We start from the raw sequence: 18,754 nt of genomic DNA on the forward strand, positions 1-18,754 counted from the left end.
ATCAAATTCCACTTTTCTTCTCTAAAGATATACCAGCTCATATGCACAAGGAGATATGTTACAACGGTGTTCATTTGCAGTAACGAAAAGCTAGAATTATTTATATTTGTCCTTTAGTAGAGGGATAGCTAAATTCTCCTTTCTCCCCCTTCCTCCTCGCTCTCCTCTTCTGCTAGTACTGTGCTTGTACTCCTTTCTTCTCTCCCACTAATGCTACAACCACCACAACTGCCACCGCTGCCACCACCACCATGACCACCAATAATTACTTATAAAGAACTTACTTTATTGGAGAAGGCAATGGGGAGACAGTATTGTGGATGGTGGTAAAGGGGAGACTTTTTATATTTTATATTTTAAAAGGACCAAGATATTCTTTTTTTTTTATGGTTAGTGATTTTATTTGTTCTCTGCAAAATCTCTACCAAGTTTAAGGTCTTGAAAATATTGTTCTGTACTTTTTTCTATAAAATTTATGGTCCTCGCTTTTATGTGGAGGTCTGTTACATATTTCACATGAATTTTTGTGCACGGAGCAAGGTAGGACTTGGGCTTTACCTTTTTCTGCATGGGTAGCCAATCATTCTAGTACCATTGGTAAAAATATTTTCTTTCCCCAATAAATTTATATGGTACCTTGGTTGATAATCAATTGACCACATAGGTGTGGGTATATTTCTGAACTGCCTATTCTATTTTATTTATCCATGTTATCTTTAAGCCAATACTATACTGTCTTGATAGCTTTTAGATAGTGTAAATCCTCCAACTTTGTTCTTTTTAAGTACCATTTTGTATAATCTAGATCATTTGCATTTCTACATATATTTTAGAATCAATCTGTCAGTTTATTCAAAAAGACTGCTGGAGTTTTGATAGAGTTTGTATTGAATGTATAGATCAATTTTGGGAGAATGGATAATAATGATGTTGAAAATTCAAATCTATGCACATTATATTTCTTTATCAAATCTTTAACTTTTATCAGAAGTGTAGTTTTCAGAGGGAGGTCATGTATAGCTTTCATTAAAATTTTTCTTAGGTGTTTTACATTTTTGATGCTATTGTATATGAAACTGCTTTCTAATTTGTACTTTTTAATTGTTTGTTGCTAATATATGGAAATACATAGTTCCCTAAAATTTTACATTGCCTCTTCCTTTAACTCTTCCATATCATCCTCATCCATATGCCAACATTGATCTTAAACTGGGAGAAAAGGCATTGCTACCAGGCCTGTGTGAGTGCCAGGCATTTCATGTCAGAGCAGTTCTTTCCCTGGCCTTGGGTGGTTTCCTCACGTGTCTGTGCTGATCAGTACTTTGCTGAATACACAAGAGGACTCACTGGAGACCTCTTAGGTTTTCTCTTTGTGCAGTTCTGTCTTATCTAGTATTCTGCAACAAGCTTTTACTGCCTTGATATTACTGGACCCTCAGCACTGTCTCTCCAAGTCAAGGTATCTCTTGGTCTCTGCCTGGGGTCCTTTTCCCTGGAAACTCTCAGAGTCTTAAGATAGTCCAACCCTGGGGCTTGGCTAACCTGGCCTCTTGCCCCTCCCCAGCCAAACTCTAGGAATCCCTGTTCTTCGTTGCTTGATGTCCAGTGACTTTCAAACCATTGTTTTACATATTTTGTCTGTATTTTATTTGTTTCAGGCAGGAGAATAAATCCAGTCTCTGTTACTCCATTATGCCCAGAAGTAGATGTACATTAATTTATTTTTTGAATGTTAAACCAAACTTGAATTTCTTGAATATTGAGTACTTGGCCATGATTTTTTTTTTAATACTGTTGATTTCAGTTTTTTTTTTAAAGGATTTTTAGTTTGTAAAGAATATTGGCCTTATTTTTTTTCTTATAACATCTTTGTCAGGTTTTCATTCCAAAGCTATGCTGGCATCATAAAGTAAGTTGAGAAATGTTACCTTAATATTTTCTGAATGAGTTTGTTAATTATTTGTATTTTTTTAAATGTATTTAGTAGCAAAGCAAACTTTGTTCAGAGTTTTCTATGTGGAAAGGTTTTTGATTCCATATCTAATTCCTTTACTATGTATAGAGCCGTTTAATGTTTGATTTTTTTCCAGACTAAATTTTGAAATTTGTGATTTTTAAGAAATGTGTCCATTTCATCTAAGATATTGTGTTTATTGACATAAATTTTTTCCTAACTTGCATCATTCTTTTAAAATCTGGAGGATCTGTCCTGGGATGTCTTCTTTTATTCCTAATAGTAATAATTTGTGTTTTCCCCTTTTTACTTAGACTTGCTTAAGGTATATCAATTGAATTAATCCTTTCAAAGAACCAACTTTTGACTTTATTGTTTTAGCTGCTCTTTAAGTCACTGATTTATGCTATAATGCTTATTTTCTTTCTTTTACCTACTTTAGAAATAATTTGCTGTTCTTTGTCTAGCTTTTTAAAATTTAAATAATTGACTTTAGATTGATCTTTTTAAATAAAGCACAGATGTTTAAATTATACATTTCCTTTAAAGCACTACTTTAGCTGCAACCCACATATTTTGCTATACTATGTTTAATTGTAATTTAGTTAAAAGTATTTCTAATTTCCGATATGTTGCTTCTTTAACTTGAGTTGTTTAGAAGTGTGATATTTATTTTTCAAATGTTATTTTATTGTTATTGATTATAGTGTTATTTCATCATAGTCAGGTAAAATATTATCATTTATTTGGCCCTTTAAAAATTGTTCAGACTTATTTTCCATTTTTTGTATGTTCTTTTTACACTTGAAAATAATTTGTGTTCTGCTGTTGTTGAGTGTAGTGTTTTATAAATTTCAGTTATGTCAAGCTGGTTGATAGCACTGTTCAAATATTCTGTTTACTTTCTGAGCTTTTTATTTTATGGTTTACATATACAATTGATTTCTGGGAGAGAAGTGTTAAAATCTTCAACTATGAATGTAAATTTGTCTATTTCTCTCTTTAGTTCTATCATTTTTTGCTTCATATATTTGAAAAATCTATTGGATGAATACATCTTTAGGATTCTTATATGTTACTAATAAATGCATTCTTTTATGATTTTGAAATTTCCTCATTCCATTTTTTCTGGCCTTCATTGTTTTGGTTAAGATAGCAGATATAATTCTTACATTTTTTTTCTCTTACATGTAATGTTTCTTTTCTCTCGCTTCTCAGATTTTCTTGCTACCTTTGGCTCTGAGCAATATGACTATGGTGTATCTAGATGTGACTTTTTTTGCATCATCTTCTTTTTGGGTAACTATAGTTCTTGAGTCTGAAGTTTGATATTTTATGTCAATTAAAAAAATTCTTGTCATGATGTTCTCAAATATTTCTTCTGACTCATTTTATATCCCTCACAGATATAATTAAATGTTTAATATTGTCCCACAGATGGATTCTCTGTTCCAATTTTTCCACTCTTCTTTCCCTTTTAGTTTCATTTTGGATAATGACTTTTCTTCAAGTCTACAGATTCTTTTCTATGCTGTTAATAGTCTACTGTTAAACTTATAAATATATTCTTTATTGTTGATATTATATTTTTAATTTCTGGTATTTCAATTTGGTTCCTTTTTATAATTTCCATTTCTCTGCTGAAATTCTCCATCAATTTATGCATGTTGCCCACCGTTTCCACTTTTTTTTTCACATTTTTGTCATAAATATACTGAAATTATTTCCTGAAAATTTTAACATCTGGGCTTTCTAGAGTCTGATTCTATTAATTATCTTCTCATTTGATTACTGCTTACACTTTTTTGCTTCTTTGTGTGTGTCATAGTTTTGTCGTTGTTGTTGTATGTTGACCATTGTGAGTTAAAAAAAAAGTTGAGATTGAAGTAATTAATATTTATCTGAGAAAGGGCACACCTATTCTTCTGTCAATCTTTGGGAAGGTTGAGTGAATCTGATATATATTTGATGTGTGTGGATATTGTTTCAGCTTTAGTTAGATTTAGTTTACCACTGACCTCAAATGTTTTGAGGATAGAATCTGTACTTTCCCATCATTAGGGCTTGTAATCCTAGCAACGGCAAGAGTTCCAAGATTGCTTTATGCTTCCAGTTTGTTTTGATTGCTAGGGAATTCTCTTTGTTTTCCTGATCTTGACTATATTCACATCAGAAGGTCATGCTGCTTTGCTTCCAGCCTTTGGCATCCAGTTCCTTGTACTTAATGAAAGTCCATGTTGCCTTGAGGAATTCCTCTCAGCAATCCTGCCTCATTTCTGGCTTTAGTTGCAATTGTCTAGATTTAGGTGGAAGTCCAGACATTCTCAGACAGATTTCTTTCCGTTCTTCTGCCTTGTCCCTAGCCTCCAATGGGACGCTGCCTTGTACTTAGAGAAATCCTCATATGCCACCGAGATATCTCTCTCAGATTTCCGAACTTTCCCCCAATCTTCAGTGTAGTACTTCTTTGTATTTGATGAAGGACTGCTGTAAAATGTTGACAGATAAATACTCTCACTCTATGGATGGGGTTCCTTGAGATTCCAGCATGTCAAGCCAGTCCATTCATAGGTGTTAATAGCTTTTTTTAGGATTCATATCGTTTCTCCTTTTCCCCACTCTATGGTACATTCTGTCTCTGCTACTTCACTAGAGATGAAAGCATTAATCATTCTCCTCTTTCCTAGAATGGGATCATAACTTTTAGATTTTAGTTAATTTAGCTTAACATGTGTCCGTAGCTCTCTCGATGAGTTAAAAAAACTATGATTTCGTAGTTTATATGGCTTTTCCCTTAGTCAAGTATAAGCAATCATCTCCATGATTTCTAAATTCCAAATTTCTTGACTAAATAAAAAAAAAAATTTAAAGCAAGCATTATACTAAAGTTAGAAGAAGAGTATTTTAGGCAGAGTTCTACTTTTAATGTTTATGTAACCTTGGAAAAACTACGTCTCTGAACCTGCTTTGTCCATGTCACCAGGTAGACTTTTAGCTCCACGTGGGCAAAGATCAAGGCTATATTTAATTATTGCATTCACAGTGCCTAGCAAAGTATCTAGCGTGTACTAGGAACTAAATGGATAGTTGTTGAACCAATGAAAGAGATTTGAAAGAGGAAATTAGATCCGATTTTATAAATTTTGTAAGTTCTAATTTTTAAAATTAATTATTTTCAGAACTATAAAGATAGAAATATGCCTCTTAAAGAGGAGTCCACAGAACTCTATAGATCTGCAGATATAGTCTAGTTTGATAAACCTGGGTTGGAAGATGGATAAAAGATTGGTGTTTATGTGTTTAGTAGAAAATTTGAATAGAAAGCTCCTGTTCTCACAGGGAAGCCTCAAGTGAGAAGGAAAGCTGAGGCTACATGTTCATGTTCTGCATTGCAAAGATGCTGTAGTGATGCCTAGCTTGGTACACGAAGCCTGTCTGAGCATTGAGAAACAGAACAGCAGGCAGAACCCTTAGTACCAGAGTCCCAGGAGAGGGAGTGAGAGAGTGTGGGCTTACTGTATCAAAGTGAGATAGGAGGGGAAAAGATCATGATACATCTTGTATGTGTATATGCAACATATGTACTCTCTTCACTGGTCCTTTGAGATAACGATTGTAAAAACATTTTAGGGAGTTTAGCTAAGTTACTCCATTGAATGGCTGCCTCTGCATCCATTTTGTTTGGCCAAGTGGCCTATGAGGTTGCCTTAAACTGACCCCTCATGTAAAAGTCACAGGCAAATGTAAGTTCCTGATATGACTTCTTCAATGGCCCTCGTGATCAAGTCTTCCTCATCTCCTAGGACCTTCATCTGTGCACCCCTTAGGTAAGACCCCTATAGTGCTTACCAAAATTCTACTCTTTGAACCAACCTATCTGGCCTTAGCCCAGGAATCCCAAAGCACTTTACCCACAGACCCTAATAAAGACATGTGCCCCAGGTCCCATTGCCCTTTCTCTGCCGAAATGAAAGCTTGGACCTCCCTATGTGGCCCCTCAATGCCCATCGTTTACTTCCTCGAGGACCTCTAAGTAATAAACTTCTCTATTTCAATTTCTGTTGTGGTTCTTTATTGAACTATGGCTTACTATCCAGCTCCTGGTGCTCTACTTAACAAATGTTAATTTAACAAAGTCTTAACACTCTTTGAATGAACAAAAATAATCAACATTATTGAGTGCTTTTTACGTGCCACTCACTGTTCCAAGTTCTTCACAAAAAGTAATTAATTTTTTACATACTTCTAAAAACACTCCCTTCGTAAAACCTTTTAGTCTTATATACTATGACAATCAGTTTTAGAGTTTCAAATAAATAAAATAGCTGCATTTCATTAGAAGTCATATTGAAGTGAAAATAATTTAATCCTTATGGTAATACTAGGAGATTGGTAGTATTTTTATCCTAGCTTTTTAGATAAGGAAGCTGAAACACATAAAAGCTAAGCTTGCTCAGCATTTCATAACTGGTGAAATCCTAGAGCTGGGCTTAGAGCTCAGATCGTCAGGATCTAGATCGCGTGCTTATGACATCTTTGCAGTGTCACCTCCCTAGGAAGTGCTTAGTACCTTCATTGTTGTTTCTCTTATTATTGTTATTATTATTTTGTATCTTGTTGGTGAATACTCTCTGTGATTTTATACTTTTAGGAGTTCTATAGCCTTCGTTCCTTAACCAAGTTTAAGTTCCTGCCTTCTTTATTGTCACCAGGGCTTTTTATTACCTTTGAAATGAAAGCCAAATCAACAAAGTTCTGTTACATTGCTGCTGCTTGAATGACTATATTTTAGAACTACCGCTATTTTTTTTTCCCTGAACAACAATCACAGCCAGTTACACTAAAGATATTTGAAAATATCAGTGAAGGTGTTGGGGCAGCAGTGGTGATAGTAGCAGCTCCAGTAGTGGTGACAACAGTGAATGTGGCTGTGTCCATGAATGAGACAGACAGATTTAGTGATGACAGAGGAAATGCTGAGATTTCACATTTCTATTTATTCTAAAACTATTTACTGAACACAGATACTAGGTACTGGAAGTATAGTGGGGAACACTATGAAACAGCTCTAGCCCTCATGTATCTTTCAGCATGGTGAAGGAGGAGCAACAGTTCATGAATAATAATAGCAAACACTGGTCTAGGATTTACTATGTGCCAGACACTTTTCCTAGTGCTTTACATTTGTTATTTCACATATTCCACCCAACAATCTTAGGAGGTGGATCTCCAGTTTGGAGATGAGGAAGCCAAACACAGTATGTTAATCTTCCTTAAGATCCCATAGCTAGTCGGTGACTGAGCTGATATTTGAACCCAAGAAGACTCACTTCAGAATTTGGCACCTAAACAGTATCCTAGTCTACTAACAAATGATGAGTCAGTTGACAACTGTAATAAAATCCTCAGAGACAATGGGAGGATGATGGGGGATTGATCCTGGTCTGGAGGATGAAGTGATGAGGAGAGGTGAAAAGCCAGCTTGGTGAAGGTGAAAAGCCAGCTAGGTGAAGGTGTGTTTGTGCACGTGTGCGTGTGCATGTGTGTGCATGCGTTCACACATATGTGATAGAGTGGGGTGGGTGGCAGAGGAGCTGGAGGAGCATTCCAGGAGTGGGGAGAAGCTTATTTACGGACTTGTTGAGGAACACAGCTCTGTAAATATTCAAAGTAAATGACAGCTTATGATTCTTTTAATGAAAATTCACTTTAGGTACAACTCTCAGGTCCTATTTAGTTGCATGGTTCAAAATGATGCTGGGTTTGTACACAGCTTTCAGCCAACTGTTGAGCACATATTTGCAGAGTTTCCTGCTTTATAGTCAGAGGTTTGGGAGTCCTGGAAAGCTCAGTTTATATCCCAGCTTCTTAGTCATGGTCTTTGCTCAATTATTTGGGGTTGTATTTTCTGTTTTTTGGATTAATAGGAAGTACGTTAAAAGTGCATAAACTACAAATATTACTTCAAATCAGTGCAAACATCCTCATACCTGAAGGTTTTCATTGCTTGCAACAATCACACCCTTCCAGGTAGACCATCGTTTTAGTTTTGGACCCCATTCCTGAGTCCCAGTGGGTCCTTAAAGAGGAAGCTATACTTTGCTATAGGCAAAGACAGGGGCTGTGGATTCAAGCACTGCAAAGACAGGGTCGAGAAATTAAGTGAGAAAGGGAAGGAAGAGGAGGACTGAAGCACTGAAATTAATTCTCTGCCCAACTGGGTTCTGATGTAACATTAAAAAAAAAAAAAACAGATTAACTAGGAAGCAAATAGAAATTAGATTTTTAGCAAGCTTTTAGCAGTTTCTCAAGTGACACATGTAGTGTTTAGTGTTCCTAATGAGTTGCACTACAATTATTTTTACACTTTTGGACATCTGTGGAGTGGTAAATGTGTTCCTAAATATTAGATATAATTACAAGAAAATATGTTTATATAAATTTATTTGGTACCAGGTTCTGACTAGTTTTATTTTAATCAGGGTTTTAGATTATACATGGCTTTCATTCTTCTCTTCCTTTATCCTCCTTAATTGAGATCTGACTGTGTTAAGTGTCTGAACTTGAGTGGATATACCAGATATCTTTGAACCTTGGTTTCTTGCTCTATAAAAATGAGGCCAACACCCCTGTCACTCAGGATATTTATAAAGATGACATAAGATAATATGCAGCAAAGTGGCTCATGTGAGGTCGGGTACAGGATAGATGCCCAAATCTTTTTAATTTTCTCCTTTCCTCTGTCCCTTCCTTCATTCTTACCTGCCTGCCTGCCCTTTTCTCTATCTTCTTCCCTTTATCTCCTCTTGGCAGTGGAGTGGAAAGTAAGGAGACCACGTCTCAGATCTGCTACTCAGAGACTGGTGAGCTTGACTTAATCTCTCTGCTCCTTAGTTTTCTCATTGGCAAAATGAGAGAATTTATTAAATAGGTCACCTAGGAGCCCTGTAAATTATCAAATCCTACATTTCAGTTTTTCTTTGATTCTCAAATTATGCATAAAAATATTAGACTGTTTTGTAATATTAGTTGTTTCTGTTTTTGCCTGTCCGAAAGAAGGTTGTGATTCTCTCTTTGCCCCTGTAAGCCTGGGAAAGATTTCCACAAATACACCTCGACTAAATTTGTAGGTTTCCAGCTGAGTAGCAGAATCCAGGCTGCTGAATGTGGATGAGCTTCTGTTAGCACCATGTTATTTGATTGTGTAGCTGTAGTACTAGGAAGAGACTGAACCAATATTCATGAGGTGGGACTGTGACTTGGACTTTAGAACCAGTTCTCCTGGAGGATTTAGATGATTATTTTTTGGTTTTCTTCCTTGGAAAAAGGAATAGCCGTGAATGGTAGGATGACTAATGTTACCTGCCCTCATGACCCTCCCGCCTCAAAAAGAAAGATGTCCATGTTCTAATGCTTGGAACCTGTGAACATGTTAATTTACATGACACAGGGTCTTTGTAAATATGATTGAGTTAAAGATTTTGAGGTCAGGAGATTATCCTGGATGATCCAGTGAGGCCAATAATATCATAAGAGTCTTTATAAGAAGGAGCCAGAAAGGTCAAAGAAAATGATAACGTGATGATAGAATTATAGAATGAGAGAGAGGTTTGATGATGTGACATTGCTGACTTTGAAGATGAAGGATGTGTCCATAAGCCAGGGAATGCAGATAGCTTTTAGAATCTGGGAAAGATAAGGAAACGGACTCTCTCCTAGTGTTTCCAGAAGAAACACAGCTCTGCTAACACCTTGATTTTAGCCTGTAAGATCTATTTTAGACTTATGAACAACAAAATGGTACAGTAATAAGTTTGTATTGTTTTAAGCCATTATGCTTGTAGCAATTTCGTGCATTAACCATAAGAAACTAATTCATCATGGCTAGCAATGTAAAAACTCTACATTTTAAGACATTTATTCTTCCTCCAAATAAGTCTGGATGAACTCTAAGGATCGGAGAATAATTTTATCTACGACAGCTAGGTAGTTGGAGAAAGGACTTGGTGAGCAGGGATGACCTAGACCTTTCAACACCTTGAGGTGAGAAAGCTTCGAAATTTCTAGTTACTATGGGGTCCCAGGTGGGCTACAGCAGAAGGTTTTATTCAAGGGAGTTACTGATTTACTGAAGTGGAAATTAGTTAGAATTGGTCTATTGCCTATTGGGTAATCTCATTAGTTTTTCAACTTTAACTCTATTTCCTCTTCCAGCTCTAGAAATGTGACCAAGATTACCACCAGGAAGGCCAATGATTGTTAAATGAGGTGGTATGTAGGCATTTACTATTCTATTGAATTATTCTATATCTCCTTTCCCTAGTCCTACTTTTCTATAAAGTTCATTATGATTTCTCAACCTCAATAAATATAGGGTAGGTGTTAGCAACAGGGTGCCCCTTTGGTGGAGCAATAGGAAGGGGTCATGGACGAATATGTGGCAATGGATGGACAATGGGTAGTTCTCAATGAAGCTTTTCCTCTCTAGGTTTCAGTCCAATTTTGCTATAAGTTAAGAGGGACCCTTTTGTTAGGCAAGGTCTGGGAAGCTGACTCTGAGCCAGAGATTTGTGTGCAGGAAATTTATTGAAGAGTCTTTTAAGAACAACACTTGTTTGGGAAGCATGATTAGGCAGGAGAATTGAACTGTGATTCAGTTGTAACAGAGGCCTAAGCTGATCCTTCATGAAGCTTAAAAAGCCTTCCAAATATGTCCTGAATTAAGGTGAAGGAACTGGGCCTTTGTATCTCCATATTGACCAGTCACTGGATGTGCGGCTGCCCCAGGGGAGTTTGCTTAATTTGGGGTGAGACAGCTCTCTTATCCTGAGGGTATTACCCTAAGAGAAACTCAGCTGTGACCCATGGGCAGCCAACACATCAAGGCAGCTGGGGAAATGAGCACCTCAGTCCTGAAACAGGGAGACCTGGATGGTGCACCAGAGCTATTCTATAGACCAGTGAATGAGTATATGGTGAAAGGGAAAACAGAGAAGCAAGATCAGCACCAGCTAGAGCACTCGATTGGATTCCAGAAAGGTCGACTTACAGATTCTCTGCCATTGGCTTAGCCAGTTACTTGCTTAATTACTTGGTTCCACTTTGCAGTAATGATCTTTTTCATTGCTTCTTCATCCCTGTCAGGGTGAAGAATAGAGAATTAGATAGTTGAAAATCAAAGATAAGCCTTATACTAAATCTCAAATTTTAGCCTTGTTGAAAAACACTTCCACATACCTTGTCACATTCACCTTCTTTGAACATTTTCATCTCTGCCTTTCTTTGTCTATATTGTCCTGATGGAAATAGTATGAAGCAAAGTAATTGTGCAAAGTTAGGTAGCAGAAAGGAAAATTGACACAATTAAAGAACTTAGATTCAATGTGACATAGGTTTATGGAACTTCTACTGGGTCCAGACCAAATATATATTTTTGTCAAATATTTATTTTATATGATAGAAAAAACATAAAGTAATCTTTTTAAAGTAAAGTAGGCAGCGGGGTTGGACTGATGGCATGTTAAAAAAGGCAGAAGTGTCTCTTTGGAAGCTTTTTCTCCCTGTAAGTTATTCTTAGTGTGTTGCTGTGAAGTTGAGGAAAAATGCATTCTCTCCTATAGCTTAAATAACATTTGAGAACCGAAGGTAGATTCTAGCTTAATTATGTAAAGTTACCAGTCTTTCTACATGTTTATTCATTTCTTGTCACCCCAGTTGTTAGCCTTTCTTTTTATTTTCATCTCACTTCTGTATTTTACAAATATCAGTCTCATCCACTGTATCTTTATTATTAATTCATTTAAATTCTGTTACAAAGAGATCAAGCATTTATTTCTTTTTGAACATTTACTTCCCTACAAGCTTGGAAATATTTGACTGACAGCAACGGCAACCCCTATGGAGCCTGTGTAAACATGAGTTTACAGGCTGCTGTGCAGGCACCTTTGATGATTTACTTTCTGGTTATTGAGATTTATTTATTTTTTGATGAACTGGTAAATTATGAGGCTGTGGACCTTGCCAGGTTTCCAGGTATCAACTCAAAAAGCCTTGCTGGAAAAACTGTGGTTGGCACTGCAACATAGAGAATGACCAATGATGCATCATATATTTTTAATAGATATAATGTTTTAATAAACATTCTCCTCCTAAAGCAATGGATTTTAAAATAGGCTTTTGCCTTGAGCCATGTAGCTACCCAGCTGTGAGTTTTATAAGGCAACAATCTCCACATCATTAGATGTTATGACTAATATTCCAGCAACTGAAATAATAGCTATTTACATGCACATAAAAAGTTAAAATGACATTTAAGATACACTTACACTCAGAAAAGTGTGCTTGTAAAAGTGATTCCACAAGTTCTTCATTTACTTTTCCCTATTGACTTATCTTGTAAAGGTTCCTTGCAAAGCAAAAGTAGCTTAGAAAGCTTTTCCCAGACTGACACCTGGGACCTCTCCAACTTTTAGAGCAAGGTAAGATTGCCCCACCTCCACTCTCATCACCCATTAGTGTTTAGGCTTCATGAAGATTTCTGCTGATTTTATTGGCTCATGGGTTCACGGTCTTGCAGGTGCTTTTGATGTTTTCACTTCATGTTACCATTTTGCTCTTTTATTGGTTTCTGTATGAGATCTACTCACATCAAACATTTGATGAGTTTTTTGTGGGCTTTACTAAAAATTTGGAAGACTCTGACAAATCACTTTGTGCACTTTACGACCTTCTGCCATTTTTCTGGCTCACTTGCTTCCTTCCTGGCTTGCCCTCTGCCCACCTTCCCGCTATTTCTCTCCTTGTCTTATTCAGAGCACAGTCCGACCTCCCTGAGATCTAATTTCCCCAAACAAATAGTCTGTGCCAATTATAAAAGTATTTTTCCCATTTTATTACATGACCTAAGACTTTTATTTTCTATTACTACTAATTATTTTGCTCACAGACATGCACTGATTATGTGGCCATGGAAGGGGAGTTTTTCCTGAACTGTCCCCCGATATTTCCTCTTCTGGATAGGAGAAGGAAGTAAGAAAGAAAGGGTAGCACTAGCAGGAAGTTTAGTACGGACAATTTTTGGAGGGGAAATGCTGGTGTTTTGGTTTCCTCTCTCTAGTGCTATATCAGAATGTTTAATCAAGAAAAGAGATTTACTTCTTCAGTTTAACTGGCTCAGCCCCAGAAATGTGCAATTCAATCTCATCTTTAATCAATAAATCTGTCGTTTAAATGACAACTGAGGGGCTTCGTTCTCTCTCCCTTGCTATTTTGGCCCATCACATAGAAACTTTGGCCTTTTGGAAATACCGATTAGAGTAATTTTTCCTTTTCTCTCCAGTTCTGTCTCATGTCTTGCTGTAGTATATATGTTTGTGTCCCTGTTAAACTCACGTGTTCAATCTTTATGCCCAATGTGATGGTGTTCAGAGGTGGGGCTTTGAGAGGTGATTAGGTGATAAGGGAATGAGAGTTCTCTCACCCCTTTCTCATGTGAGGGCACAGCAAGAAGTCTGTGACTTGGGAGAGGGCCCTCCCCTGACCATGCTGGCACCCTGATCTCAGACTTCCAGCCTCCAGAACTGTGAGAAATAAATTTTTGTTGTTTATAAGCCATCTAGTCTGTGGTATTTTGTTAATAGCAGCCTAAGTGACCTATCCTACCAGAAGAATAAACTGTGCATATTTGGCTCAGCCTCTGCCATTTCCTTTAAATAAAATATTTAAATATAGCATAAGTATCTGATTGGATTATGATGATGTCAAGGGTAATTTATTTCCTAAACTTAATCTAGTTTTAGTCATATAATTTAGAAGACTGGACTTGATATAAAGAACTGAATTTTATTTAAAAACCAAGTTTATAAAATAAAAACTTCAGTAGATTTTTCTATATCATTTCTTTCCTTTTTCATAGTATTTAAAAGATGCAGCTATTTTATCCATCCCTGGATAATGAAGAATAAGTATCAGTGGCTATCTCAGGCTTCTTCAAAGCTTTTATCAACCTCGAACTATAATTTTGGGTGCTTTTAGGATCATGTTGTCTTTTTAGGGTCCTTGTAAATTGAGCGAGTCTGACTGGATCATCTTCCAACCTGTTCTACATTCTAATTTAAATTTAAATTTAAGAGTCCTTTATGTAGTCCATCTCTTCTCCCTTCCCTATGATATGTGGAAATTGTTTGAGGAACTGAGATTGAATCTGCCTTATCCCATATCCCCTGTGTAGCTTTGCCTATAATAGCTGATCAATATTCTTTGTAGAGTGAACTCTTCCTCTCTAAATTTGATAAGGGAGCATTAGCCTCTGAAAATGTTTCACACAGTTGTCTATTTAGTACAGCAGAAAATATAGACTGATCTTCAAATCTTCATACCCTTATACTGAAGCCATCTTATATTGAGTAGCCAAGAATTTTTGACTTCCTTAATTATAACAGTGAGTGTCACTGCACCTATCCCTTGTTCCTTAGTCATTTAAAATTGTTAAGGCATTTTAAAGAGATGTTTTTCTTAATTCTCTATAGTTTTATTAATATTGATGAAACAGCATTAAAAAGTTACTTGAAGAGAAAACAAGAAATTGGGCCAGTAGGTACCAAGAAAATAGAGTTTCCATCTTGCCAGCATGTAACTCTCCTATGAGAGTTGCTTCACATATGAGAAGAGGTATTTCTTATGATTTGATTTTCTCTCCCATCTTATCTGTAGGAATCTCTGGATTCAATAGAATTATAGAATCATCCTGGCATATGCTTTCTTCTTCACTGTTTTGATACTGAAAAAGAATACTACATTGCCTAGCACAATATTTGCGCAGTGTGCCTGCAGCTCCAGCTATGTCTTGAAAGACTTTTTGTGGGTTATGACATTCCCCTAAATGTGCTGAGCTTTCTTTAACCTTTCATAAAACATTGTGATCTTTATGGACTGTATCATATTGTGCAGTAATGTGCTTTATTGTCCACAGAATAAGCTTTTCTTAAAGATAATTGGAAAGCTAGAAATGGCTGCTATCGGCTGATTTTTAAAAAATACATTATTTCTGAAATGGGGCTGGTGTAATAATGACCCTATCTGTTCAAGATTTAAGATTTGTCTTGGCAGAGAAAATTGATCCATTTCACCTTTGTCTAATGGAAATTTTTATCTAGGATTATCTGTTTATGTAAATGAATGTTCCTCTGAAAAGGGAACTTGAGGGGCTATAAATCTTGGTGACACCTCAGTTTCATAGGGGAGAAATTGGAAAGGATTCTAGTATTTATCTGCCTGAAATTGGTTATAAAAACAAAATTATCTTCATGTACCTACAGCATCTAATGTTTCCTGGAATTTCATTATAATTTTGAATAATTCAGTGCAATAGTAAGAATGGTGTTTCTATATTACCTCATTCAGAAGTTGTTTTTACTTTTTCTTTTTGCCAGTTGCTTTCTCATGCTGTCATTAAAAAGGAAGTGAAGGCTTTTGCTTACCCACTTTGTTAGGGATGAGGTTTTTTCTGCATAATCTTAATTGTCTTTAGCCATTGTAGGCTCGTTATCTGCAGTTTTATAAAAACTGTTAGTGAATAGCCATCATTTCTCTTTTTAAAAACTATCGCTTATGTTAATTCTGATCTGTTGACCAAAATATTGAGGTTAGTATTAGAATTGTTCTCCATTAAAATACTTTGGTTCTTCAAAGTAATTTTTGGACCACGCTTAATCTATTGTATTCGGAAGTTCTAAGGTGATAACTTTGAAAAATCATTAGTGTTATGACAAATTCTTTTCCCTTAAGCTGAAGGGAAGTTGGAGAGTAAGATCAGCTAATTTCAATGTTAGCTAATTAGAGGAAAAGGAAGGGAGGTTGATAATTTAATTGCATTAACTTTTTTTTTTTGAAGAAATGTGTTATTTCTTTGTAGAGACTAACTTTAGTTTTACCTGGTAGTTGTCAGAATTACACTGTTTTTATGTTTCTCTTCTAACTACTTGTGTGGAAATTTTTCTCCTTTAGATAATATTTGAGTTACTTCACCAAGATTTGAAAAAAAGCATATTAGCAACATATTGCATTCCAAAGATGACACGAATGTAATTATTTAGCTGTGTTACATAAGGACTAAAAGTTGCTAAGAAATTTTCTTTTTTTAGTGTAAATCCATTCATAACACAGGGTAGAAAGGCAGCAACCAGGAGTACTGTTTGCAGCCTGGAATATTCTTATAAAAAATCATATTTGGACATCCATATTGAGATTCATCATTGCATTTGCTTTTTAATAGTAAATGTTCATGAACAATAGGTAGGGTACAAAAATCACTTCTGTTTTCCAGGAAATTGAAGGATAATGTAGCAGTGTGGAATAGAAGACAAGGCACTGGGTTGGGTATCAGGAAAACTGGGTCTGGCTGGGACAATTGACTGTAGAAAGGTCACTGCAGTTTTCTGAACCCAACTTTCCTCATCTTTAAGATGAAAATTAAAAATCTATGCCAAAACAAAACTGTGTTGTGAGGAGTCAGAATACTGGTTACTTTAGTGAGAGGAAGTGATGGGAGGAATGTCAGTGGCTTCGGGGCTTCTGGGATGCTGCCAGTAGTCCCTTTCTTGAGCTGGGCATGCTTTACATAGTTGTGTTCACTTTGTGAAAATTCCTCAGGATGCACATATCCAATTATCTGGGCACTTTTCTGGTTGTATATATGTATAGTTCAATTAAAAAATTCCCTCAAATGCCTGCTATTTTACAAGATCACTGGGGGAACTATATTTGAAAACATTTTAAAAAATGGTGATGTGCATTCCAATTTTAGATGTAAGCCTTTGTAAAAATTTGTAACTTTTTTTGGTGTAGATGACATGTATATATTGCTTTCTACATACCTCTAACCTTACTCCTCATGCTCCTTCTTCTTCACTATGTGTTTCATTCAGTATGATCATGAAAGTCCAAGTTTTTATATATATATATATATATATAAATTCTACCTTAGTTAAAGCATTGGTTAAGAAAAAAGTCCCTTAAATACAATCATGGAGAACTGGTATCATTAGCACAACCTGAGCCTCATTAAATATTTCTTTTTACCTTGAAGATGCCTGAACCCCCAATCATTCATTCCAGCATCCACTCAGCAGCTTTTAAGGACATAGAAAACAAGCTTTAATTGCTTCTGACTTTCACACTACTCACTGTATTTTTTTTTTATCAGAGCACCGGATATTCTCAGATGCTTCTTACTTCATCCTGGCAAGGCCCAAGTTTCTTTGACTCTTCACTCCTTCTGCAATCTGTTCAGAATGGCCTGGCACTGCATTTTATGTGCGTATGACTTAAAGAATACATTTATGAACTCATGGTTTCCGTGGATCTGGACTCCAGGCATGGCTCAGCTGGATCCTCTGCTCTGGGCCTCTCAACAGGGCTGTGATCAAGGTGTTGGCTGGGGCTTCTATCTCATCTGAGGCTTGAGATCCTCTTTTAAGATCATTCAAGTGGTTTGGAGAATTCAGTTCCTTGTGGCTATAGACAGTGGCCTTCAGTTCTTGGATGCTACTAATTTCCAGATGTACTTCACAGCATGACTGTTTGTTTATTCAAGGCCAGCAGGAGAATGTCTCTTACCTCTAGACCTACTCTTAAAGGGCTCTCCTGATTAGGTCAGACCCACCAATGAATGTGCCACCACTGAGAAGACGTCATCTGTGAAGATCAGGGTTTTCCTTAACACCAGCATAGGGGCGTGACATTTAGTAAGTAGGGAATGAAAGTTTAAAGGACAAATGGATTTTTATTTATCCCTAATAAAACTTCATGTTGCTATCATAGATGAGTGCTATCATTTCAGGCAGTGGAGAGCACTTTGGATTCTGGTTTTCTCATCTGTGATAAAAATCATCCTGTTTTCACATGCATGTTAGATGAACATAATTAATACACCATCAAAGTCCTGATTTGGGAGTAGCAGAGGCTAATCATTTTATAATGTAGAGCTGCGGGGAATGGGAGATTCTTTAGTCCAGTCACTTGGAGTCAACCTACCTTTCAGGGTACCATCCCTTCATTACTGTTGCTGTTAGTAAATCAGTTAGTTGTCTTACCTGTACTAGCTATCCAATACATAGATTTCTATTTTGGCCACAAATGTATCATGAAATATTTGGCCAGATGTGTTTTGCCGAAATACAAGTATACTATAAACTAGAGATAGTTTGGTCTACTTGTATTTTTCTATTTGTAATACTATTTCTATTTGTAATAGAAAATACAAAGGTGAACTTTCAGCTCTACCATTACTTATATAAATTTTAAAAACAAACATGGGTAACTCTCCATTTCTCATGATAACTAAGAGCATATTTTCATCTCAAAAGCAACCTGTAAAAATCTCCTAAAATTTCGGCCTACTTTTTCATTGTCAACAGAGTCTTGCTGGCAAATGTAATTATAACCATGTACATGTCTGTGCTCTCTAGACGTGGAGAAAGCAGAGACCCAGACAATTTTCTCGATAGATAAGAATTTAAAAGTAACAGCAAGAATACTAGAGGCTAGTCTAGGTGGGAGAGACACACTCTGCATGAACTCTTAATTTTAGTCAGACATGCTGAGAACAGAAGTCACTGCCAACTGGTTAGATCTAAAATAAATAAATATTATGTGCTTGGCAGAGTAGAGAAGTCATGCATTGCAGTAATAAAACTCAATGTATTTGTCACTGAAAATAAAAAGGGCACAGTCTAAAACGTGGTGGTTGCTGGGTTGGAAGGAGCAGAGAAGTCGTATGTTTGTCGGTATTTCCTCAAGGCA

This window comes from Pteropus vampyrus, unplaced genomic scaffold (genome assembly GCF_000151845.1).
Source record: "Pteropus vampyrus isolate Shadow unplaced genomic scaffold, Pvam_2.0 Scaffold56, whole genome shotgun sequence".
NCBI classification, from domain to species: Eukaryota; Metazoa; Chordata; class Mammalia; order Chiroptera; family Pteropodidae; genus Pteropus; species Pteropus vampyrus.